Genomic DNA, 25,644 nt, shown 5'->3' on the forward strand with positions numbered 1-25,644 from the left:
TTTTTTTAATTAAAAAAAAATTTTTTTTTCAACATTTATTTATTTTTGGGACAGAGAGAGACAGAGCATGAACGGGGGAGGGGCAGAGAGAGAGGGAGACACAGAATCGGAAACAGGCTCCAGGCTCTGAGCCATCAGCCCAGAGCCTGACGCGGGGCTCGAGCTCACAGACCGCAAGATCGTGACCTGGCTGAAGTCGGACGCTTAACCGACTGCGCCACCCAGGCGCCCCTAATTAATTTTTTTCATATGGCTAAAAGTTACACCTACACCATTTATATTCAATTTATTTTTGCCTCAATGATTTGAAATATCAAATTTATTAATGAAATTTGTTGTGGAATTTCTATTCCGACCCATTTCCTTGCCCTATTCATGTAGCAGTAGATTACTTTATGTTTTATTATCTAATAGGTCTACATTCCTTTCTATATCATTTTGTAGAATTTTCACGGATGATTTTATGTATTAAGTTTTCAATTGCATTATTCATATTTCTAAAGGAAATGTGTTGACAATTTTTGAGATTGTGTTAAATTTATAGATTAATTAGAGAAGAATTGATGTTTTTATGGTATTATGTTCTTATCTAAAACATCCTGTGACTTTCCACTCCCTGGTTATTGAAGATTTCTCTGTCACTTAATAGTACAGTAGATCCTTGAATAAGGAATGCTTCAACCCCCATGCAGTCAAAAATACCTGTATAGCCTTTGACTCCCCAAAACTTAATAGCCTGTTAACTAGAAGCCTTACTGATAGCAAAAACAGCCAATGCATATTTTGTATGTTATGTGTTTTATATAATATATATAAATATATGTCTTCTTAAAATAAACTAAGCCAAAAAATAAAATTTTATTAAGAAAAACATAAGAGAAAATATATTTACAGTACTATATTGTATTGAAAAAAAAATCCATGTATGGTTTGACCCACACAGTCCAAGCTCATGTTGTTCAAGGATATTTTAAAAGTTTCTCCATATGGAGCATGTAGAACTTTCACCTTTTTGGGGGGTGTTAGTTTTGCTATGGACTCAGCTGCTCAAATGAATAAACAAACAAACACAACAACTAGTGGCCATAATAAGATAGATTTATTTTTATGTAACATTTCAGAGGTCAGTTGTTCTGGGCTCAATCAATCATTCAGAGATCCAGATTGCTTCTCTCTTTCTTGCTCCAGTATCCTGTAGGGTGTTACTTTTATTCTAGTGGCAAATGTCACTTTACTGGCATTACATTCACCTTCCAGACCATTGGAAGAGGAAAGAAAGAGTATTTTTAAGGGGATGATCAGGAAGTTGCCCATATTATTTTGTTTACTTTTATTGGCCCCCCAAATAAGCATGTGGCACACCTAGCTGCAAAAAAGGTTTGAGTGTAGACTGCCCAAGTGGGCAAGCATATATATACAACTAAAATTCAGGAAGTTCTATTATCAAAGTAGAGGGGAGAACAAATATTGGAGACTGCAAATAGTAGTAGCCTTTGTAAATTTCAGCTCTTTAATTGCTATTGAAAACAGGTTATTTTCTTTTATTACATCTTCTAAATAATTATTGTTTTATTTTATTTATTTATTTAAAAAATTTTTTAACATTTATTTATTTTTGAGAGAGTGTGTGAAAGGGGGAGGGGCAGAGAAAGAGGGAGACATAGAATCTAAAACAGGCTCCAGGCTCTGAGCTGTCACCACAGAACCCGACATTGGGCTTGAACCCACAGACCGTGAGATCATGACCTGAGCTGAAGTTGGTCGCTTAACCAACTGAGCCACCCAGGCACCCCATAATTGTTGTTTCAAATATTAAGGTAATATTCTGTCAGTTATTTCTGTAATCATGCCACCCCATCATTGAATAATTTTATATTTTACAAAGAGTTGGTTTTATTGAATTATTCAAATTAAAAATATCTTTAATTATAATAAATTTTAATAATTATTAATATAATAATTGTACTTTTTATAATTATAATTTAATATATCCTTTTATAATTCTTATCCTTCTTCTATGTTTATATTATCTTTATATGATTACATTATATTGCTTTGGCTAGTAACTGCATACCAATATTAAATAATAGTGGAAAATAGAAAGATATTGTATTTCTGACTTCAGTGGAAAAGCTTTCAATATTTCCCTGTAAAACATGATATTTGTTTTTAGGCCACATCTGATATATATATATGTATATATATATATATACATATATATATACACATATGTATATACATATATATACATATACATGTATATATATATACATGTATATGTATATATATGTATATATATACATATATATACATATACATGTATATATACATATATATACATATACATGTATATATATATGTATATGTATATACATGTATATACATGTATGTATATATGTGTATATATATGCATATATATATATATATACATATATATATATACACATATATACACACATACACACAATCATAGTAAGATATAGTAAGATATGTATTATGGTATTAGGAAAAATATAAAAATAAAATATATTTATTAAGACTTTTGGTCTTATCGAGATGAAATGTTGAATTTTACTGGATGACACTGAGGCTTCTATAAAGATGAAATTTAACACTGAACTTCTTTGTATTTCTAAAATAAACTGTATCTTGTCATAGAAAATTATTATTTTTTTATCTCCTGTTGTTTTACTTGTTCACATTTTCTTTAGCATTTTTGCAACTACACTTAGAAGTGAGATTGATTTGAAATGTTCTTTAAATATTTTCTTCTAAAAAGGTTTTAGAAGTTTCCATTGTTTTTCTATGCCCTGGATCATTTTAAATCACATTAGAATTATATGTTTTTCTGATCTTTTTTGTGAATCTGTCTGAACCCAGTACACTGAGGATGTTTTGAGCTTTAGTAATGTTTTCTATCTCTAGCAGATACTTTCTGCTTTGTGGTGTTTTCCTAGTTTATATTTTCCAGTGAATGATCCACTTTACCCCGGTCTTTAAATTTATTTACAACAAGTAAGCACCTAGATATCATTAGATTCTTTTAATTTCTTAGTTCTGAGGTTATTTTTGTATATTTTCCCCGTATTTTTTATGTTTGTGTTTTCTCACTTATTTTCTTGACCAGATATGTAGTAATGTATTAATCTACTGTGTGTGTGTGTGTGTGTGTGTGTTTATAGTTCTAGAATTTATTTATTAATTTTATCATTTTTTTTGAGTCACTTTCTTTGGGGCATTTCTCTCAAAAACAGCATGTAATTGGTATTTGCTTTCTAGTCTGATTTGAGAGTCTATTTTAATAAGTAAATTTATCTCATTTGTATTTTTTAAATATTTATTTTTTGAGAGAGAATGAGTGTGTGTGCATGCACAAGTGGGGGAGGGGCAGAGAGAGCAAGAGCAAGAGCGAGAGAGAGAGAGAGAGAGAGAGAGAGAATCCTAAAAGGGCTCTGTGCTGCCAGCACGAGCCCTGACACAGGGCTCAATTCCATGAACTGTGAGATCATGACCTGAGCTGAAATCAAGAGTCAGACACTTACCAACTGAGCTACCCAGACACCCCTTATTTGCATTATTATATGAAGTATATACATTCTGCCTTAGGTTTGTTGCCATATTTTATGCCATGCTTTCTGTATAACGACAGGCTCATTTCTGTTCATTTCTTTCTTCTTCAACATTTACCTTCCTAACTTCAAATAAACTTAAAGCTCTATTATTTGTCAGCTAAAACATCTTGACTTCCCCCTGTGCTAAAAGTCCTGCTTTCAACTTTCCCTTCTCATTCTGCTCTGCCAGCATATTTTATTTTCATTCTCTTCTTTCACCATAATCCTCACATTTGTTTGATCTAGTCTTACTCTTAAGTGACTCAATGCTCTCTTCCAGACAATTTTGACTAAGTTGTTGCATTCATCACTTGGCTGAAATTTATTTTCTATTAATTCTGCTTTCAAAAGCATGTTTGTGAATGTGTCTTTTCATTTTATTTGAAAAACCTATTTGCCTAGAAATATAATTATAACCTAAACTTTCTTTGAATATTCTGCAGGAATTACCCACCATCATTATTAGTACACAGAAATTTATTACAACTCAGGTATTTTTGTTTTTGTGTTTTTGTTGTTGTTTGTTTTGTTTATTTTTTGTTTTGTTTTTGTTTTTGCTTTTTATACATGACTTTTCTGGCAAAGAATGTTTGCATCTTTGAAATCTAGTAGCTTTATTAAGATGTACCTTTCATTTGATCTATATCAGTTTTTCTTTTCCTAGGATACCATTTGCCTTTATAGTTTACAGATTCTGATACTTTTTATTTCTAAAAAGTTTCTTGAATTATATCTTTAAATAGTTATTCTGCTATTTTGGTTCTCTTATTTACAACATCTGTTTCTTGTATCTTAGTTGTCTTTGCTCATCTTCTAGATCTATAATTTTCTTTCCAGATCCCTTTGGACTCTTTGTTTTCACTTCACTTTGTTTGCTATCTCAGTCATGTCTTATTTTACTTACAGTGTTTCCACCAATTCTTTGTTTCCCTTGTGTTACCACTGGTCAGACACCTATTGTTACAATTGTTCACACTGCCTGCCTCCACTTTCCACCCGGCTTCATCTTCTACAGTATTGAAATTTTTTCTCTGATTAGTTATTTTCTTCTTTGTGCTCTTTTATGAAGCAACCTGTTTAATTAAGCTTTGAAAATTAAGAGATATGTTTTTTATTTGCTGGTTACTATATTTTTGTTTTATTTTTGTTTTTGTGGGCAGTTTTCATTTGCCATTTGTATTTTCAGTTCTCCTCTGTATTTTTTTCTTTGTGGCATTATCGCATAGGTCTTTTGCTTATTCATTTTTAATTACTTCTTATTTAAATTTTTCTTTGACCATCTCTTGTGGAAAGTTCATGTTTGGGAGGGCCAGGGCTAGCAGGAATTCTACCTATGATTCTGTATATGTGTGTGAAGGAGAAAGAGAGTGTAATATAAAGAGAGAATGAGGAGAGAAGAGAGGAGAGATTTGATATTCACTCCAGGTCTTTTCCCATTGCCAAATCTTTCCTCTTCTACCATTTTCATACTACCCCCAACTCCCTCCCAGATGTACCTCCACAGGCTGAGCTAACCCCACTCTTCACTTTCTCAAGACTTTATGCTATATGGAATCATTTGAACCACTGCCTCTAGACCCCTAAATTTGGCCCATTGCTGCAAATAAGTTATTGTTTTTTGTTTGCTTTGAATTATTTTAAACTTTAGGGTATGTCAGTCACTCCTTGAGAAGATCTGTATTTGTTTTGTTTTGTTTTTTTTTCTGGTATCTGTAGCCACAAACATCCTTTTCCTGATTTTCTCACACTTGTTTTTGAACTTCACTGCTTTTGTTAGAGCCTCCCATTTTGTGAACCAGGGTTGCAAACATCTCAGTTTCATTGGAGACAGTGTTTCTGTTTTCCTCTGTTCTTCCCCTTGCTGCTTTAAAATGAGTGCCCGAAGAAGAATAGAAGAAAACTAACTTGATGCATTTATTTTAAAATTATAATCCTATTTAAATTGTTTGCTTATTTTCTTATTGATATTTCCTTTTGTTTCCCTTAAGTGGGCATGAGAAATCCTTGACATTGTTGTTCTCTTAGCTTTTGCTTCTTCCTGCCACATAATTATAGTTCTTTTGGCCTCCTGTCATGGTGACAAATTAAGAATTCCATAGGTTTTGATTTTACTGTGGAAGCACTTATGAGAATATGGCGCATAGTTTACTAATCTAAATCTCATTATGGTATCTGGTTCTTATTCCTAAAAAATAAAATAAACTAGAAGGTAAATTAAAGTTTAAAATTACTTTGTAATTACAAGCTATGTATTCTGAGATTTTGCACTGAAATCTACTGATAGAAACATGATGGATTATTTCTTTGTATTTGAAATATTATGCATTGACTGAAAGAGAATGTGAACTACTGAAATATACCTAAAGTGAAAAATACATCTATAGTTCCATACAGTAAATCATAAAAAATATTATTTTTGGAGTCTTTCATTTATTTAAAAAAGTATGTACGGGCACCTGAGTGGCTCAGTCGATTAAGCAGCTGACTTTGGCTCAGGTCATGACCTCATGGTTCGTGGGTTCGAGCCTCGTGTCAGGCACAGAGCCTGGAGCCTACTTTGGATTCTGTGTCTTCCTCTCTATCTGCCCCTCCCCTGCTGGTGCTATCTCTCTCTGTCTCTCAAAAATAAATAAAACATAAAAAAAATATGTATTGGGCCCCTACTAGCGCTTGCTAAGTGTTGAAACACTATTATTTTCCCTAACCACCCAAAACAGTTTAAATTGTGTAACTTTTATTTTGACTCATGCTTTAGTATGAAGCCGTAGGAAATAAAACATGCTATAGTACAATAATGAGACTGCATTGTATGGAATAGATCAGATATATTTGATCATAACTTTATAGTCATATTTCATAGTAGTGCTATAATTGAGCTAATTAAAAAAATCTTTTCTGCTAATTGCTACTTTTGTGTTTTCTCTACATGTCTTTCTTTTTACAAGTTTGCTCTTGAATAACTTTTTTTTCTGTTTTAACCTGGGTTTGTCTTTGAGTGACATCTTAGATGTTAGATTCCCAGTAGACCAGAACCGTATTTATGTTGTACTTTGTCTGACATTGTGTTTAACATTTTGTGATGATGATAATCTGTGCCTTCTTTTCCATTTTTTTTCTCTTTTTAAAACTATGTGTAGTCTTTGGTAGACTTCATGCTGCCTGCTTTTGCTGTTCTATCTAGGTCTGCTGGTGGCAGTGGGATTTCTCTAAAGCAATAGTTCTATTTTCAGGGGGAAAAAAGGTTAGCAATTTCAGTTGATGCATTTTCAAACGGTATCTCTTTGGCTGCCTGGAGTAATCTTGAGAACTGTGAAAGTTTCAGCATCATTCAAATCTCTTAATTTGGAAAGTTACCATGATCATGTTATTCTGAGGGCAAATCAACTGCTTTCCTCCTAGTGTCCTTTGTGGAGGCAGGAGCCTTGGAGCTATCTGGGGCAGAGAGCTACCTCATTTATAATTTAGGTTCTGGAAAGTACTATCCACATCCATGGTACTATACAAATAAAAAATAAAGAATGCCACTAGACAGCACAAATAACCAACTGTTATCAACTATGAAACTCTGAAGGAGTGAGGAGGAGGACGGGAAGTGAAATCTAATAAAAAATTATGTGTAAACTGTTCCACGAAAGTCATTTTTTATTACAAAAGCAGTAACAGCTTTCCATCAACTTTGTACAGCAATTTTAATAACCTTTAGTGAATGTTAGTAAATCATATTGACCCTTAAGGTCCCTGGATGGCTAGAAATAAACATGCACAGATTAACCATGTTGCTGTTCTTCAGCTCTGTTATGCAAACAGTTTTATACAAGGTCAGCCCAGGGCACCATTGATATTGTTTGCCAACCAATTTATTCCTAAGACCCTTGACCCCATTTTAATGTGTGCATCCAGAAGCACACCCCATGTGGTGTTCCTTGTTGCGGCCACCAAAAATTGGGAAGTTGGCATTTTTTTCCAACAGCAGGGACCTGGAAATTCTGTTAGAAACTCATTTAATGCAACTTAAAGTTCATGTATCATTTAAAAAATTCTGATTCAACCAGAATGCTTTTATTTGTCATGTAAATGTAGTATGTCAGATCTGGTATGAAACTGCATGAGAGAGCTAAAAGTGGACCTAGTAAATTGCTTGCTTGCTTGCTTGCTTGCTTTCTTGCTTTCTTTCTTTCTTTCTTTCTTTCTTTCTTTCTTTCTTTCTTTCTTGTTTCTCCTCTTTTTTCTTTCTTTCTTTCTTTCTTTCTTTCTTTCTTTCTTTCTTTCTTTCTTTCTCTTTCTTCTTTCTTTCTTTCTTTCTTTCTTTCTTTCTTTCTTTCTTTCTTTCATTTATAGTGACCTCAGCTAAACTTCCCCATTGCTTTCTACTCTGGTTGTTTAACAATGTGCCTTTTGTCAGATTTCAAATACTGTTGACGGCTTTTTCTAAGTATTACTTAATTTGAAAGTTTAATCTTTTCATTTTGAAACACAACATTTTAAATGGAAATGGGACATTTTAGAACTAGCTGGTTTAACGAAAATAAGCAAATTCATATGGTAGTTCATTTGAATTATGGATACCTTGTTCAGAAAGCAGGAAATGACCTGAAAGGTGAATACAAAGAAGGGAGAATGAATCATAGGAAAAATTTAATCTAATGTGCTTTAAAACCAATTATATTTTTAATACTGTCTATCCTCAGTGGGCCCTCAAGAGGCATACACATAGCACTAGAGCTGTCGTTAGGATTTCAAGAATGACTTTAAATCTTCCTGTAGCAAATATTTCCAATCATTTGTAAATTTAATTATCAAGTTAGCAAGCACCCTGATTTGATTAACATGTTTGCAAACATGATTGCAAGCCAGAAACAGCATTTATACTTCTTCCTTCAGATATCTCTTTAATCTCTTCATAGTGCAAGGCTTGTCTGGGCTCAAATTAAGAATCTGAATTGGAAGCCACGGATGCAATATCTGTGTATTACAGTACTAGAAAAGACGAGGTTTGTTCTCAATTCCCCTTGCTGTTATTTTCTACCTTTGTAAATTATTGAAGGCAACACATTCTTTCAACTTATATTTTATGTAAGTCTCAAATGGTATCATAAATAGTGTATGCAGAGACATATATTCCTGTATTAGCCAAAAAAATGATGCTGCTAGTAACGTTCAGTTTAATGAATTTCTGAAGCTCCCTGTTAATTCTATTTCATGGTAGCTTTGCATTTTTATGGAATTTGAAAGCACAAGTTGTAATTGCTAATATCTGAAATTAATATAAGTAAACTAGAGAGCTCAGCAGTGCTCTTTGCTTTATGATTCATTCATATAAAGACAGTATTGTCTACATTTTGTGTGTTTTCCTAGTATACCCTTCCTGGCACATTCGTGTTAATTAATTTGAGATACTGGGTTTCCAGTCCATTAATTTATTATTTTACAGTCGCTATTAATAATATAATCCTTAGTTCCTTTGTTTGCTTACATGGTTTTCTAAACATGTATATACGCCAGATTATTATATTCCATATCTTAGCCAATTCCATCATGTTCAATAATTTTTTCATCCTATGCCGGGCAGGGTAGATTTATTTTTCTTTCCAGATAGCTCCCTGGAGACTCCATCTGGACCTAACCTGCTACCTAGGGTGGTTGATGGGCCATCAGGGACTGTCTTAAGGGTGGAAGAGGCAAGATGCAGATACTTATCAGTGGTATGCTCTCTATTAAGAGGGTGCTTAGATCAAAAAGAAGTTCCAAGGGGACTATTAACGGGGATGTTTCCTTCTGTCACTAGTCCCTAAGCATTTTGAAAGGAACTTAAGGAAGAGATAGATACCTTAATCCCCTACCACCCCACCCCCCCACAAGCCTTAAGATCATAATGCTAAGAGCAGGGAGAAAAGGGTGATAAGAGTGAGTCTCCAAGTGTATGTGTCCGTAGGGGAGGGATTCTGAGAAGACTGACAACCATCCTTTGATGCATTGCCCAGGGGTAAGTGTGTTGCCGAGGCAAAGAAAACTCACGTATACACCTGTCTTTCCAAGAGATCTGAATAAAGTAATCTAGGTCTCCTCTCTCACCTTGAAAATAAAGAAAATAGTCTGCTCCTTCACTGAATAATCTCACTCTTCAATTTTGTTCGCTTAATTTTAATTTGACAAATAGTTACTAGCAGATAAAGTCTAGAAAGATACAACAAAGTAAATAGAACAAAACAAAACAAGGGACAAAGTGCTTAGGAAAGTGACAGTGAAAGGAAGAACCTCAAAAGTCTTGTAGAGAACTTCTACACAGGATGTTGCCACTGGGTTTCACCTTCCCTAATAAAAGCTGATTCTGGGGAAAGACAAAAGCCAGAGTTTAGAATTTCCAGCAGGAGTTTACTTAGAGAGGGGCGTAAAGGTGATTTTATACTGACATTTGTTTCACCAAGTAAAATCTTTGCCCCTTCCATTTTTGAAAAAATTGTCTATACATACCACCTCCTGGATCATCTTCCTTTATTTTATTTATCCCAGCTAGCAAGTAAGTCTTTGTCTATCTTGTTCCATTGCCACAGCTCACCTTGAGTTGAGCAGCCTAGATACTTGCTTTTCTTGAAGGGCCATTGGGTATAATTCTTTGGAACTCTGGTTTTCTGGGACTTATCACTCTCAGGTATTACCAAACTACCAGGCAGATGCCTTCTGTAAGAATCCAGAGTACAAGTTATATGAAAGGATTCCACTGCTGAGAATCTCCTCAAAAGTTAGTACATCTCAGAAGCAGCTAGCCCAAGGGAGAAGATAAGCTCAAGAGGTTATCAGTCTCCTCGTCTATAAAATGGGGATAATAACTCAACCCACCTCAGAGAGCTATTGTAATGTTAATACACTTGTGAGGATAGAATGAGGCATGGAATAGTGAGACAACTGCAATTCTCACATAGGTGAGGAAACTTTCTAGATCTGTAGGTTACATACCCTCACCCTCAGCCCATCACCCACAGACTGATGCCTAGGCAGAACACATCAGCCAGATAGATGAGAGGCACTGCTGCTGACATGATCCATCCCTCTATCTCACTACGAGAGAATTTATATGTAAACACTCATTCTAACCCTCCAGGTAGGATATCATAGGTGGGAGCTTCTACTTCTCATACTGCCTCTGGTGCATTGATATTCTAACTTTATCAGTAATTGGGAAGTTTCAGGCCACTCCGATTGACTCAGGCCACCTGCCGGATCATCAGGAATTATGTAAGAATTGTACTCATTTGCATAAATCCTAGGGGGAGACACATGAATACAAAGTATTTTGGGCTTTCCTCTATCACCCTTTGCCCATACATACTAGAAATTTTTAAGGAGTATTTCTTGGAATTCTTTCAGGCTATAGATATGTGAACCCTACAGTTTTCGGAGTCTAGTTGGCCCCCTTTATGCCTTTTCACTGATGCTTCCACTGCAGCAAGTCCGTCCAGTTCATTTCATCTCCACTCTGCTAACCTGGATTGCTCTGTGCAGGGAACAGAAATATTCATTCCTATCAACTTTTATCAACACTGTGACCAACGTCGATACTGAGTCCTCTGGTAAAATAGCGTGCTTCAGAAACTACATTCTGCTTCCAAAATGAGTTACAATTATACACCAACCACACAAAGAAATCAAAGACTGTGAGGCCCGAATGATGGCCCTAAGAGAAGCAAAGATGTCCTGTGTATAATTATCTTTCACACCTTTGCAGATGTATTACCCAGATGGATGGTGTATAAGTCAGAATATTCTAATTTATGCTGCAGTCGTAAATGATCCCAAACCTCAGAGACTTGACATCAGCAAAGGTTTATTTCCCGTTTGAACTGCGTGCCCATTGTAGGTTGTATACAACTCTCTGGAACTCTGCCGGTCTATGGCAGAGACTAAAGATGGACTATGGTAAGCTATACCCACAGTCTTAAAGCTTCTACCTAAAAATGACACACGACACTTTTGATCACGTTTTATTTGCCAGAGTTTGTCACAAGGCCGAGTCTGACATCAAATAGGTGAAACTGCATCATCCTTCTGTAGGAGAGACAGCTAATATTTTGAAAATTAACATAATCAACTTATCACTAGCTTGTTTCTTTTTCTTTTTTTGCTTTAGGATTTTCTTTGGCAGGCTGACTATAATCGGGTACCCCATTTTCACATTCTCTGCCACAAAAGGCAGGTTTATATATATATGTATATATATATATATATATATATGTATATATATATATGTGTGTGTGTATATATATGTATATATATATATACACATATATATGTATATATATATATTTTACATTTTATGTATTTTAGATACACATATATATGTATATATATATATATATTTTTTACATTTTATGTATTTTAGATACAGCGAGAGAGACAGAGCACAAGTGGGGAGGGGCAGAGAGAGATGGAGACACATTATCCGAAGCAGGCTCCAGACTTCGAGCTGTCAGCACAGAGCCTGACGCCGGGCTCAAACTCAACGAACTGTGAGATCATGACCTGAGCCGAAGTTGGACACTTAACCGACAGCCACCCAGGTGCCCCCAAAGGCAGGTTTTAATGTATTGCAATTTTTGTTCTGGAACAAATACCCTCTACTAATCTGCTTGAGTGGCAGTAACAAAATACCATAAACTGAGTGGCTTAAACTGCATAAATTTATTTCCTCACATGGTTGGTGGGATTGGTTTCTGATGAGGGCTCTGCCCTTGGGTTGCAGATGCTGCCTTCTCACATGACTCACATGGCTTCTTAGTGTGAACCTGGAGGGAGAGAGCAAGTGAGCAAGCTCTCTGGTGTCTCTTCTTATAAGGGCACTAACCCCATCATGAGGGCCCTACCCCCATGACGTTATCTAACCTTAATTCCCTCCTGAAGTCCCCATCTCAAAATGCTATCACTTTGGGAGTTAGGGTTTTAACATGTGGATTTGGGTGAAACACAAACATTAAGTCTGTAACATACCACTCCTACCTCCTACAGTCAACTTGGCCTTGAGGTAACAACATTTAATATTTTATTTCTTTTCTGGACATATAAACCATTGGGATATTCTAGTTCACTGCTCAGGTTCCCAATGTTTCCAGGGCATTGCTAAACATATGGACAACTATCCTTTCCCAGTCTGTGTTGGCTGTTCCTTCTTTGGGATGAACAGTAGTTAGTTTATTCTTTCCCCAGAGCTGAGCCTCTCACACCAGTATACCTCAATGATAGACCTGAATGAAAATATTTTCTTAAATGTCCCTGAAAATTTCCTTTTTCTTGATCCCTGTTCGTGTGCTCTGCAGTTATCAATTGCTTTCCCTGGTTCTTTCTTTTGTCTCCATATCACAAAACTGTTAATCCCACAGATGGGAATTAGTTCAATTATATTCGCGGATGGCTGCCATACTTCTCTACTGTTTCCTACTGACTCTGTTATCTTCATTCATTCTTTTCCTCTTATGTCTAGACAGGAAAATCATTTACAGTTATTTATTTTCTCCAGTTCTCCTGCTGGCCCTCTGTTATTCTTTTCCTATTACACATTCCAATTATTTCATTCCTCTGCTTGAAGCTCATCAGAGCCATCCCAATACTCTTGGGATAAAATCCAAACTCCTCATCATAGACCACCGGGCTCTGCAGGATCTGGCTCTTGCCTTCCTGTCTGACTTTATCTTGTACACATTCTCACGCAACATATTCCACGTGAGCTACACAGGCCTCCTCTCTCTGTGCCTCGGACAAGCCAAGCTATTTATGCTTTGGGCCCTTTGTTGTTACTGTTCAGTCTTCCCTTAGCTCTTCACGTGGCTGGCTGATTCTATCCTTTTTTTGGTGAAAACTTCCCTGGCCTTCCTAATGAAGACAGACTTCTTTCATTACAGGTTCACATATCTCCCTGATCACATTCTTTATAACAATAGTAACTACCTATTATTTCTTCATTTGTTTATAAATGTGTTTGTTTCTCCCATCAGAATGTGCCATTAAGGCAGGAATTTTGTCTTGGGCATTGTTGTGTCCCAGCAGTTCCTATAATGCCTGACAGTGTGGTGCATCTTATAAGTGAATGATGAAATCACAACAAAACTGTTACATTAAAAAGTCAAAATGTATTTTATTATAACCTTTGCCTGGAAGATCTAATTTAACACTCTGGGACGTTATAAAACACATCTAATCTGACTTTTATTTGACAATTTACCAAATATTGTAGGAGTTTTTGGTCTCTGTGTGCGCTCTTTCCCATAAGCTTAACATCTTCAGTTCCTTCAATCATTGTTCAGGTAAAATGTGCTGGTGACCTTTCAGTGCCCTGTTCATTCTGTCTTGGATTTATGTTAATACTTAATTTTTTTTTCTTTTGACATTTGATCCATCACCAGTCTACCCATTTTGACATCCTCAGGGGGACAGAAGAGAACTGTCGATGTTAAGAAATGGCTTCAGTAAGTAGGATCTGGCGTGTCCCCAGACACACTCATGGGCTCCTTCTTGGAAATGATTAGCTATATATTTTTTTAAAATCATAGACTTATTTACCATGTCAGGGAGCTAAGATAAGAGAGAAAAGTAAGAGATACTATAGGAAGAGGAATGCACTTTTCCCTCCTCCAGACCCACCTCTGATCACCCTCTTCAGGTCTTCTCTCGTTGGAGGGCGTAATTTTCATTCTTTTTGTTCATCACTAAGGCATTATTTAGTTTGTGGTTATTAATGGATACAGTCTCTGCTTTAAAAAGCACAAACCCAGATTTTACCTTCTCTTTTAAACCATTTTCTTCATCCATGTAGACTCCTCCTCTACATCTTCCTCTACATCTTTTCTTTCTTCTTTTTGACTGCACGTGGCTGTGTTAGTTGACTCAGATACATTCTTGGGGCCCAATGAACTCTTACTTTACGTTGGGCAGAGGGGCAGGTGGTCCCATGTGGATCCCAACTCCCCTTATCCTTCTCTTGGCCTCTGCATTTGAGCAGAGGACACTTACATGGCTATCGGTAAGTCCCTCAAACAAAAATAGCCCGTTAGCTCAATATGCTAAAATATTTTTTCTTGTTACTCCAGATTATTTTATCTAAAATAGTAGCTGATATTCTGGTTATATATGTTTTTCAAATGTAATAATCAGATTATCAATATCCTTAACAAAACTTGTTCAACAGAACAGAATTGAGTACAGACCCTTTTGTTATATGCCGTTAGACTCCCCAGCATACCAATATTCCTCACACATACCTCTGTACCACATGTTTTGCTAACTCATATTTGCTATATGGAGAGCATTTCTCATGTCTATTTATCTTCAGCCAACACTAAAACCTCTATGTCGAATGAACCATTCACTGTGAACCTATTCATTTCAGTATTGATTCACCTTCTCACAAATCCATAATATATACATTGCATCAAATACATTATGCAACAATCTCTTAACTATTTGGAATCAATTTGAGAGACTTTGAGTAAATCGTCAAGCTCCTTTCTGATAATGATATCTATATCATCTTCTCTTGACTATTAGGAAACTGTGAGATAAATTTGAGGTTAAGGCCCAATGTTTGTTCATTATTTGATGGGTAGTTTGGTTCCTCCTAATTTTGTTGTTCTGTATTTTATTATTGAGGAAGTGATGTTGTCAATGTCTCAAATCTATTTTGTAAAGAGAAATGGACAAATAATGTGCATATGTGAATGTGTGCATATCCAAAGAAATAACGATTAGCTTCAATTTGGCTAATTCTGGGAAATTTGGATATCAGTATGCTTCTGTTAATTCCTAATCTAAAATTAATCTGAATATACTATCTCTGTAGGGTATTCATTTCAACCAAATATTAAAACACCCTCTGAAATTACTTTGTCACTGCATTATTTGAGGACAAATGGCAATTTCATTAATAAACATAGAAGAAAATAGATATAGGTGTATACTTTGAACTGTGGTGCCAATATACTGACTACCTATCATCAGTCTCTATAATCTTTATCTTTACCAACAGATTGTTACTAAATCACATTTCTCATTGATACTGTGTATAAGTGATCTATACTGTGTATAGATCTATTGTATAATTTCATTCTTGTAATGGGGATGTTTGGGGATATGAAGGAAAAGATTGAGCGGGAGTACCTCAAATTTTTATTGTCAGTTTATTGAGATCTGAGGAATGAAGTCATTTATGTTATCTTCTTTCTTCATTCTGTGCCAAACAACCAATTAACTTTACCAGCGCCTATCATGTGCTAGGCATGGTTTTAGGCCCTGAATATATGTAGGTGAGTAAGAGAGGATTGTAGATAGATGAATTTAGCTTAGATTGTCCCTTATCTAAAGAAATGGATAAATCTTACATCAGCTGATGTCTCCATGCTGTTTACGAATGGCTGAGGCCCCCAGTACCACATCATGCAGCAGTTAAATAACTCTACATGTTTTCAGAAAATTCCCCAGTGAGTTTGTGTCTTCATGGTTACCACTACTGTTTCCATTGTATTTTTATGTTGCTCTTTATCTTGCATGTGAAATTCAGGCCCTCCCGCAATTTCCATATTTCCACTAACCATCCTCCTCATGCCAAACACACACACACCATATAAACAACCTCAAAGTGAACACTAAACATCTGTTCCTACTGACTACCTCAAAACTTAGTGGCTGACAAGATTTATTATTATTTCTCAGTTCTGTGAGTTGACTGGGGTCAGCTAGGAAGGTCTTGCACGTGGTTGCAAGTAGAGTCGGCTAAGGTGCAATTCTCTGAAGTCTCATGTACACTGGACATCCAAGGTGGCTCACTCACATGACAGGCAGTTAATGCTGGCTGTTGGGTGGGAGCTTAGCTGGGGCTCTCAACTGGAACATCTACAAGTAACCGTCATGTAGCTTGGGCTTTCCACAGCAATGGTGACTAGGTTCTGAGAGGGAGTTTTCCAAGAGAGAAGACTCCAATAGAACCCTATAGAATCTGCTGATCCTCCTTAAAATCTAAAATCTTGCCTCCTAAAATCTTGCCTCTAAGTCTAGATCTGTTGTCATGTCACTTTTGCCACAGTCTATCCATCAGAGAACTTCTGGTCAATCCATATTCAAAGGTGTAGAGGAATGGATATCTGTATCTATATCTCAGGGGTTGAATGGATGGCACACACATTATTCTGTGGAGTATAGTCACTCTCCTAACTCGTGGAAATTTTCTCTGAACTCCCTCCTCCCCATAGTCTCCAACCATACCTGCCATTCCCTCTTCTGTTTTTCCTCTTTTTGGAGGTAAACAGATTTGCTCCTGTTCTCAAGCAGTAAGTAGTGTTCCCTCACATTGCTTGGGCCCCTGATAATATCTTTATGCTCAGTATTCATCTTCTACACCAGAGTCTTATCAAGGTCTTTTCTCTACACAGTTTCCACCTTAAGAAAAATTGAATGCACTGAGGAAAGGCTATGTAGGGATCCAGCAAGAAGGAAACCTTCTGTAAACCAGCAAGAGAGATCACACCAGACCCTGACCAGGCTGACACCTTGATGTTGGACTTCAGCTTTCAAAACTGTAAGAAAATAAATTTCTGTAGTTTAAATCACCCAATTTATGGTATTTTGTCATGACACCACCCAAGCTAACACAAGCACTGATCTCTTACCCTTGCTACACCATTGGTTCAAATTAATTTCTTCATAATTCATATAAATTATGGTCAATCTCACTTATAAAAGTAAGATATTTTATTATCTCAGATGGATAGATCAATCACTTTATTAAGTATTGTTTAGGAATATATGCTACTTTTTCTCTAAATAGCCTAAATTGCATAGCTGGGGTTTCTCAAAATAGTCTTGTATAAAAAATGATTTACATTTAAACACAGTTATGGCGATCACAGAAGTTCACTTAAAGAGCAATTGATAAGACAGACAAAAGTCATCTGTGTGTCATATTGTAGAACTTCAAAATTTCAATGTTACATTTCAATGTGTCATATTGTAGAACTTAAACATTTCTATATATTTTATTATATATTAATCGTATATATGATATATATGTATTTCTAAACATGTCCCTAAATAGTGCTGCTATAATCAAAACAGGCAGAAATCGTCTCATAAGATGTAATTTTAAATTATATAAAGCAGGCAGCATCTTAATGCTGTACTTTTAAGCCTTTTTTTTTTAATAATGTAGTAAACAATTCAGAGAACTATTTGGATAGTTCTTGGATAATGATTTTGAAATTTAAAAATGAATATAAACTTACATCATGTTTTTGTACCAAATTAGAGCTACTTGAATCAAAATTTCTACCACACTTTGATGGTATAGGAACAAAAAGAAATTGGATGTATGAAGAATATTGGGTAGGTAAAACTGCATAGTTACTTTAAGGAAATTCCCCAAGATTAATATTCTCTAAGGGCATATTTTATGTTTTAAACTCAGACCATTTTAGTCAACAAATTTATTTAGCAATTTTGCAGGTAAAATATTTTGGTTGGCCCAGTGGCATGCTATGCTGAAAACACAAAGTCAAAGTTGTTCCTTTCAAAGTAAAGTCAAAGTAAAGTTGTTCCTTTACTCCTTTGAAGGGAGGGGACATTTGGATTAATGGATCTGAAACATTTTCAGGCTCAGGTTATATTGTTCTATGTTGTATAGTGTTGAATTTTGAGGTTATAATGAATCACTAGTAAGAAAGTGTGAGAGGGGCGCCTGGGTGGTTCAGTTGGTGAAGCATCTGATGTCGGCCCAGGTCATGATCTCACGATTTGTGAGCTTGAGCCCCGTGTCAGGCTCTGTGCTGATAGCTCAGAGGCTGCAGCCTGCTTTGGATTCTGTGTCTCCGTCTCCCTCTCTGCCCCTCCCCCACTTGTGCGTGCGTGCATGCGTGCGTGCGTGTGTGCGCGCGCGCGCACGCGCGCTCTCTGTCTCTCAAAAATAAACAAATGTAAAAAAAAAATTAAAAAAAAAAAGAAAGTGTGAGAAACTGTATTCTCTGCCTAAAAGCACATGTTTTCTGGTGTCAAGTGGATGGTGGCCATGGTATATTTACAATTAGGAAGAAAAGCAGATTGTAAAATGTGTGTATTACAATCTTATTTCAGTTAAAATATATAATATGTAATGAAGTAAATATATGGTAAATCATAATCTTGAGGGAGAGCTACAATTTTACTTTACATGTAGTTGTGTGTGTGTGTGTGTGTTTGGTTGATACAGAAATGTGTTACCAAAATAAGTTCTCTTGGAGTGGCAGGATATCAGCTGATTTGTGTGTGTACATTATTTTATTCCCAAATTTTAAATAAAGAGGTATTGCTTTTTCAGCATGAGACAATTATTTTTAAAAAGTGTAAGCCATCTATGTGTTTAAATTAGTCTCTTAAACTTCTACAAGAGAATATTAATTTGCCTCTGTTCTTCTTTTAATCAACAAAGACCATCTTTCTCTGCATTGTTAGACTATCAAAAGCAGAGTGTCTATACTCTGTTTTACCAGACATTTACAAAAATGCCTTTTCTGAGTTGTGATAAAATGGTATGCCTTCTGTTGATGTGAGACCTGTCCTCTTGCCCACTTTATTTATGTCTTTGGTAAAAAAAATGTAATGTTTTGATATTATCCATTGTAAGACTCCCTGTACTTTATACAAGGAAACTCTCCATAAAGTCCTACATGAGAAGAGTTGCAAGAGCAGTTTTGAATCTGCAGATGAAAGTTTTAACCTTTTGTTGTTTAGGAAATAGAAACAATGTAATACACTGGTGTCCCACTTTACTTTATGAACCCAAAAACTTAATGCTGAATGTCCTGTCCAAAAATTGTAATTTCCTCAAATGTAACTACTGGAGGAATTAGCTCTGCTACTTTTGGGTGGATTCAATTTATTTGATATTCAATTGAGTTAGTTTGCACCATGCTTGAATATTTAAGTTATTTTCCATGCTTTTCAGATGCACATGGGGTAAAAACATATTACTGAAAAGAAGCACTACCTATATACTTCATTCACTCCTTTATTTATTCATGTTCCAGGCCATAGTCATTTGGAAATGTATCAGTGGGTGAAACTGAGAAGGCTCTTTGCCCTCATGGAGCTTCTAGTCTAGAGAGGGAGTTCTGACAGTAAGAATCATGAACAAATAAATTCTATATACTTTAGAATATGAAATGTGTTATGAAAAGGATTAATGTAAGGTAAGAAGTATTAGACATCATTGAAAATGTTTTAAACCTTAGTAGCAATAGATATTATATTCTTCAAGAATCTCAATTAACATCGAATAAAATCCTCATGTGAATACATGAATGTTTTGACTGGGCTTTTCCGTAAAATGACAATTTGTTATTTTGCAACATGTTTTTATTGAGCAACTATGTGTCCAACAATGTACCAGGTTCTGGAGATATAATGATAATAAGACAGATGTTATCTCTGTTCTCATGGGGTTTAAATGTATAGTGAAAGAGACAGGCAGACATAGCTGTAGGATTATGTGAAAGAAGTTTCAATAGGGAAATGCAGGATGCTGTGGGAATGTGGAAGGAGGGCCCTTGATCTTGTTTGTGGAAATAGGAAAGGCTTCCTTTGAGGAAGCAATTGTAAAATGAGAGGCAGTATATGTGTTGGCCAGGAAATAGATTGGAGATATAGTTTCTGGAAGGTGGAACTTTGTATCCAAAGCCGTGGGGGTGAGAGAGAGTAGGGACAAACATTCAGGGAACTAAAAGGTGTTCTGTGTGGCTGGAGCAGAGTCTGGGGACGAGTGGTGACTTCCTGAGGGAGAGCCAGGAAGGTACCAGGTTCTCAAAAGGGGCTTATATCCATCTGCATTAAAGAGTTTGAGCATATGCTAACAACAAGGGAAATGACCAAAGAATTTAAAGAGTAAATTTTAAACAAGCAGAACTTGACTGGAACTCACAGAAAACTATTACATTTCTTACCACTGCCCTTTTTAATTCAGCTGTGTGGACTTTTTCTCTGTCTTTGGAGGAAATCTCAGACAGTTTTTTTTTCTTTTTTAGGTTTATTTATTTACTTGTTTTTGAGAGGGAGAGAGTGCACAAGTGGGGGAAAGAGAAAGAGAGATACACACACAGAATCCGAGGCTCCAGACTCTGAGCTGTCAGCACAGCCCAACACAGGGCTTGAACCCACGAACCATGAGATCATGACCTGAGACAAAGTCGGATGCTTAACCAGTGGAACCACCCAGGTGCCCCTGTCTCAGACAGTTTCTGTAGACTTTCCAGTCACTCTTAAATACTTAAAAAGTAGGTTTTTGAGAACCTTCTTGCACTTCCGCTTCCGGGTTGCCTCAAGAGCCGCCTGTGAAAAAGTAGGTTTTTAAGTACTCAAGCCTCTATCTCAAGCCCATGCTTCCCTCACAATAGTGCTTCTGACTCTACCTTCCTAGCCAAACTTCTTATCAGAAATGATTACACTCTTCCCCAATTTCTCACCTCCTTTTTACACTTAAACCTGATGGAACCTGGCATCCGCACCCACTTTCCCCCTGATTCCCACTTTTCCACGGTCATCAATGACATCTCTGTTTTTAAACCTGAAGACAAGTCTTTAGTATTTATTTGGTTAATCAGTAATGTTTGACATTTTTACCAACCCCTCCTTCTTGGAATAATCTCTTCACTTGTAACTGGCACCATATTTTCTTTGGTTTTCTCTTCCATTTTTAGCCATTCCTGGTAATTTTCTTTTTCAAATCACTTCCAGCCCCCCCCCCCCCCCCACACTTTTTGAACATCTGTTGCATTACTAGTGTTAGTTACTCAGGGTTCTTTCCTAGGCCCATTTCCTCTCATTCCTCAAATACTCTCTGGTAATTGCATCTACTCCCCTGGCTTCACTTACTGCCTATACGCCAATCACCCCAACATCTATATCTCAGGCAAGTATTCTGTTCAGTTTCAGAATGTTTGAAACGGTGGAGGGCTGGAGAGAGTGCTAACCAGAGAAATATAGCGTAATAACTGGACAGTGTGCTGTGTGAGATTAGGGACTAGTATTCAATGTTGGCAACGACCTGCATGGTTTGGCAGACAATGGATTTTCTAGATTTTGCCGGGTGGTACACAGAAAGGCAATAGGAAGAGGAAATGGATGATAGGGTGAACAGCATTTTGGGGGTGGTGAACTATCTTGGATAGGAAAATGAAACCTTGACGGGATTAATAAAGACAGAGAAGGAAGATTGGCCTGTGGTTTGGAGATCCTGAAGGACAGTTTATTTGTACTGTGCTTAAGAATGCTAGAAGGTTACATAGTTGTGGTAAGAGAGGGGGATGTCTAAAGTTATCATTCCAGAAGTGGAGAAGTCAGTGTCTATCATGGGCACAAAGTGCATGGCTGCATGCAAGTGAAAGAGAATGTCCCTGGAGATTAAGATGGCAAGGAAGCAAAAAGCCAAGTTACTGAATGAGCCCTTATATATTATATATTGCGTCTTGCTTGTAGGATAATGCTGGACTTGGAGGTAGAGAATAAAATCCAGAGCTGGGGACAGAGACTTGAATGGATGATGAGTGACCTAGAGGTCCAGAGATGACAAAGATAATTTTTTTTTTGCATTTACTGATAAATAACAGCAGAAGTGTTGTGTTAGGCAATATACAGCCATCAGATTTTTCAACTTACACATGTTCCATCTTTTTGCTCTGTTTTATTGTGGTAAGAGGCTGAAGGCAGAAAACTATATTTTCTGACCATCTTAAAATAGCTGTCACATAATTAAATATTGCAATTTCAAGGGTCCTTGCACCACCCACAAGAAAGTGTGAACAGCTTACTCTGGAGCCTGTTTGGGGTCAGCATTTAAGGGGCACCTGGGTGGCTCAGTGGGTTAAGCTTCTGACTTCAGTCTCGCTGCTGTCAGCGCAGAGCCAGCTTCAGATCCTGTCTCCCTGTCTCCCTGCCCTTCCCCCACTCTTGCATTCTCTCTCTCTCTCTCTCTCTCTCTCTCTCTCTCTTTCTTTCAAAAATAAACATTTAAAAACAATCTTAAAAAATACTGACAGCACAGTGTAGCTCACCTGTGTTTATGCTTCCCCAAACTTGTTTAGTGGCTATGGAATGATTTTTCTTTCTTTCTTTCGTTCTTTCTTTCTCTTTCTTTCTTTCTTTCTTTCTTTCTTTCTTTCTTTCTTTTAATGTTTTTATTTTTCAGAGATAGACAGAGCATGAGCTGGGGAAGGGCACAGAGAGAGAGGGAGACACAGAATCTAAATTAGGCTCCAGGCTCTGAGCTGTCAGCATAGAGCCCGATATGGGGTTCGAACTCATGAACTGCAAGATCATGACATGAGCTAAAGTCGGACGTTCAACCGATTGAACCACCCAGGCACCCCAAATGATTTCTGTTTCATACTCTAACCACTGGGGTTAAAAAGTGACAATGTTGAGGAAGAGAAAAGGTTTTAGGGTATGTTGTAACAAGCCACTGAGATTTGAGTTTTTGAGAAATGTATTTAACAAGGCTGCCTCAAAAATTATATATGTAACTTATGAGGTTCTGTGTGTATGGGGGAGGGGAGACAGGGAGTAAGGTACAGACCTCCATTTGAAAGACTGCTGAAGGAAACATCCAAGGTCGGTGTGTTTTTCCTATTGATTACATATTCCTGGGCATTCTGGCAAGGAGCCAAGCTCATTTTAAATTCCAGCCACTTGAGTCTTCTGTTTGTGGAGGAGAGAGCAGTGTGCCTGGGGAAGCAGGGCAGTATTTCCAGCAGGTGGTAATAGCAGGCATCACGTTATAATTTTAGGAAAATCTGATTCACTGAGGCAACCACATTCACCACTGCAAGTACAGTGCTTTCAATAGACTACAGTGAGGTGTTATGATGTCTCATTCTCCTAGTAAAGGTTTTATGTGAACTGAAATGTCTTCCTGTGTATCCATTCACCTAACACTGCCAAGAGAGAGAAAAGGATTGAAACATAAATCTCGTCTTATTACCAAACCTAAATTGTTCCTTCTGATTTTGTCTCGATGCCTGGCTCTTGCCTTCTTCCCCTGGCATAATGAATTTCTTAACCTAGAGTCTCGATAAAATCCTCCATAATTTATTTTTATCTTAGAAGTTGTCATAAAAATTCACTGACAAGGCACAGCCCAAGGTGGTGTGGAATAAGCTACCTTGATCTGTTTGTATAGATAGAGATACACTATTGCTCTCAGATGGAAACATAGTGACTTTCCTCTTTGTTCCCATAAAAGAACATCTATCAATTCCAGTGAAGGTCCAGAGTAGGAAAATAGGAGACAGTCCATCCACATACAGGAATTAGCTGAATGAAAACTACTTATCTCTGTTAATATAGTTGTTTATTACATTTCATACAAGTCTGATTAACATTGAAACACCTAAGGAAATCTTGTAGAAATATGATCTTCACGTATATATTTGCTAAGATGGTGTAGCTAGCACACTATTTTTAGAATAATAAGCTTAGTGGTTAAAGTGTCATGTACTGAAGATTAAGCACTGGAAGGAAATTAATCGGGAGACAGGCATGGGGTTATGAGGAAGAAATCTCAGGCTCTCATTAGTGGAGTCAATCAAGAATTTTCAAGGCACAGATTTTATCCCTGGCATAATCTTGGGGTCCCTATCTTAAACTTCAGGGAATTCTTCTACATTTGTTATATTTATATCCTTTCTTAATTAAAGGTCTCAAGCCTTGAAGGATACAAGATTAGAAAGCATCTTTGAGGTTCTCAGCCCCCATGGGGTTTTCTATATTTCAACTGGGTCTATGTGCTTTCATTTCTGCACACCTCAACTCAACTCAGTGTCAAGAATCGTGTGAATACTATTGTTGAGTTAGATAATACCTTGAAAAGATGGCAAAAAAAATATAGAAAGAAAGAAAAGAAAACCAAAGAACAAACAACAATCAAGCTAACATTTTTTTTCCTTTTATCTTGTGGATGTCAAGACAAAAAATTTAGGGAAGAACTAAGGCAGAAAGAACACTGATGAATTTAGGTGGAGAACAGAGATTTCCATTTCTTTGTTTATGAGTCTAAATTAGTGTGTTTCTCCCTGCCTCCCTCCTTTTTAAAATGAAGTACCTAGCAAGTTCTTGGGAGTTTCATTCGGGTTTCAAAGCCAATTACACTTTTTTGGCCCTGAGAAAGAAATGGGTAATTGTGAGGAAATTGCTGAATAAAACTGCTTAAGTTTCGTCGTCTGCAGTGTGGAAATGTGCAGCTCTTTTAGAACAAGTGCTTCCTTTCCAAAGTCATTGATGAAGCCCAGAGTGTGAAAACTGGGAAAGGAAGAAAAGAAATAAAGGTATGTAGCTTCACATGAGGGAGTGGGACAGGAAGAGAGCAGGACTATGGAGCAGGTGGCCAGCTCGCTGGCAGGGCCGCTGGGGACGGTACAGGGAGCTGAGGGAAGCCTGCTGCTTCCTCCTTTGGTTCCCAGGTGAGTTGGTGATGGTCCTCCTGTAGCTAAGCCATCCCATGCAGCAGAAAACTATTTCCTCTGTTGTCAAAGAGGGAAACAATGAGCAGAAAGAGAGCTAGTCAGGTGAGCATCCTCAGGAAACAACATCTTCCCCCAACCTTTTATCACAGTCTTGGATCACTTTTCTTACTTCCGTTATCACCTCCTTGTCTTATAACCATATTAATCTCCTAACTGGTCTCCTTGTCTCTGTTCCCTTCTGCTTTAAATCCATTCTTCATCCTGCTCCCAGAGACTCAAGTAAACCATTATATTTCTCAGCTTAAAATCCTTGGCCTAGAGGGGCACCTGGGTGGCTCAGTCGGTTGAGCATCCGACTTTGACTCAGGTCATGATCTCCACGGTTTGTGAGTTCGAGCCCCACATCAGGCTCTGTGCTGGCAGCTCAGAGCCTGGAGCCTGCTTCGGATTCGGTGTCTCCCTCTCTCTCTGCCCCTCCCCCACTCATGCTCTGTCCCTCTCTCTCAAAAATAAACAAACATTAAAAAAATTAAAAAAAAATCCTTGGCATACAAAATGAAGGAGTCTTCTCAGCA

General features: G+C 36.9%; 1 long non-coding RNA gene across 2 annotated transcripts in view; it reads left to right on the forward strand.

Moving 5' to 3' along the window:
• Window positions 1-25,644, forward strand: part of LOC109499778 — a 607,757-nt gene that overhangs the window by 457,090 nt on the left and 125,023 nt on the right. For both annotated transcript variants that reach the window (XR_006598032.1, XR_006598033.1), the window contains exon 4: window positions 17,021-17,166. This is a non-coding gene — a long non-coding RNA (uncharacterized LOC109499778). The remainder of the gene's footprint in view (window positions 1-17,020; window positions 17,167-25,644) is intronic.

The sequence above is a fragment of the Felis catus genome, chromosome B2 (genome assembly GCF_018350175.1).
Source record: "Felis catus isolate Fca126 chromosome B2, F.catus_Fca126_mat1.0, whole genome shotgun sequence".
NCBI lineage: Eukaryota > Metazoa > Chordata > Mammalia > Carnivora > Felidae > Felis > Felis catus.